At 69.2% G+C, this 1,797-nt stretch overlaps 1 long non-coding RNA gene across 1 annotated transcript; it reads right to left on the minus strand.

Annotated features, from left to right (window-relative positions):
• Nucleotides 1–10: 10 nt before the first annotated feature.
• LOC105854345 lies at nt 11–1,519 on the minus strand. The gene is made up of 3 exons (XR_001146020.1): nt 1,431–1,519; nt 858–884; nt 11–50 (listed from the first exon to the last, which is right to left on the minus strand). It is a non-coding gene; the product is annotated as an uncharacterized LOC105854345 (long non-coding RNA).
• Between the last annotated feature and the right edge of the window lie 278 nt (nt 1,520–1,797).

The raw sequence follows: 1,797 nt of genomic DNA on the forward strand, positions 1-1,797 counted from the left end.
CTCGCACACACCTGTACTGTTTGCTCGAGTCGTCGCCTCTCCGGGGGCTTCTAGAAGGAATGAGCGGCCGGTTAGTCACGTCTCGGCCCGCACGGCGGCCCGTCCCCCAGCACCGGCAGCGGGGCCTCGCGCCTGACTGGCCAGGCGCCCCACGGCCCTGCGGGGGGCCCTCGGCCTGGGAGGGGCGGGGGCGGTGGGGCAGCTTCCCCAGGAGGGCTGCTGGCTGGCACAGCCCGGGAGGGGACCCGCTTCCTCCCGCCTCGCGCACTCAAGTCCCGGCTGGCTGAGCGGATGCTGCGGGCGCCCAGAGGCCCAGCTGACCCCCAGGACCCCGCGGCGTGACCCAGGCGGGGCCTCCAGGCGCTGGCGGGACAGAGTCCCGCCGCCAGCGCTCCACGCGGCCTCAGCCTCACCCTCACGGGGGCCCTGCGGGGCACCCGGCGTCCATGAGGGTCGGGCCGCCCCTGCAGTCCCTGGGCCCCCATGCCTGAGACGTGAGGTCGGGGCGCCCAGCCCCAGGGGCTCCTGGCGCCTGCACTGCCCCCCACGGACGCTCAGGAAGTTCCAGTCCGAACAGCCAGTGGCAGCGGTGACCTGGGCCAGACGCGCTGGGCCCCAGCCTGCGGCCGGACAGCCTGCACCTGCCCTCTCCGGCCAGGCGGGGCCTGGGTCTCGGCCCCTCACACCAGACACCCCCAGCTGGGCCTGGCCGGACTGGAGCCCCGACGCTCCGGAGCCCCTGGCTTCGCTTCTACGGTGAAGTTCAAAGGCACAACGAGGGGACCTCCCGCGGGGACCCCTCGCCGGCGCCTCCTGCTCCGGCCCGCCCGGCCCAGCTGGCAGCTCCTGCTCGTCACCTGTTGTGTCGCGCTGTCTCGGTGGCTCTGAAATTTAGAGACACAAACATATTCACCAGCGTGCACGTCACAGGTCGGTTCCACAGGGTTGTACTTTGGGAAAACACAGGCCCTTAGATCCGGGTCAGTGGTGGCCTGAAAAGCGTCTCCCAGCCGCGGGGCTCGGGGCGCGTCCTGGCCGCCAGCCCTACGCACCCACGATGGGCTGGGGGGATCCCGCTCTCCGCACCTGCTGCAGGGGGAGCACACTCGGGCGCCCACGCAAGAAGCCCCCGTTCGCCCGAACTGTCCTGCCCCTGCGCTTGCTGCCCCCGTCTATACAGTCGTACTTCAGCGCGCAGGCGTGTCATGCCAGGGCGGTGGTGTCGTGGCGCAAGTTGGTAGACACGCTTGGGGGTGCACATGGCTGCTCCCCCGCTCTCACAGGGAGTCGCAAAGCAGACAGGCTCCGCCCTCACACAGTAGCGACAACTGAGTCACTCGCAGGCACGAGGTTCGGCCAAGTGGCAACGATCGATCGGCTGCGTCCCCCCTTGACACTCGGCTCACCTGAGCTGTTCCCTCCCCACTCACCTGACATAACAGGGGCCTTGGGGCCGGCTGTGCGCTGGGCCGCGACTGAGGTTTCTCCGTTTGGCTCTCCGGGTGTCACTGCTTAAACGCGCAATTGTTAGCTCGACATGATTAACTAGAGCAAAACGAAAACACTCACTGCCCCCGGTTCAGCTAGGCTGAGGGGCCGGCACCGTCTGCGGACCTCTCCAACACTCGCGCCCAACAGCGGGGCTCTGCCAGCTGCAGCCTCCCCAGTAACTGTGCCGCACCACACGCAGCCGTGTGACGTGACTGCGCACCCCTGTGCCGCTCTGGGCAGGAGGGACAGAGCCGGCATGGAGGGGACATTCAGGCACACACCGGGGCCAGCTGCAAGCGGTCATCC

The sequence above is a fragment of the Condylura cristata genome, unplaced genomic scaffold, assembly GCF_000260355.1.
Source record: "Condylura cristata isolate star-nosed mole 26May11 unplaced genomic scaffold, ConCri1.0 scaffold00034, whole genome shotgun sequence".
Classification (NCBI taxonomy): domain Eukaryota; kingdom Metazoa; phylum Chordata; class Mammalia; order Eulipotyphla; family Talpidae; genus Condylura; species Condylura cristata.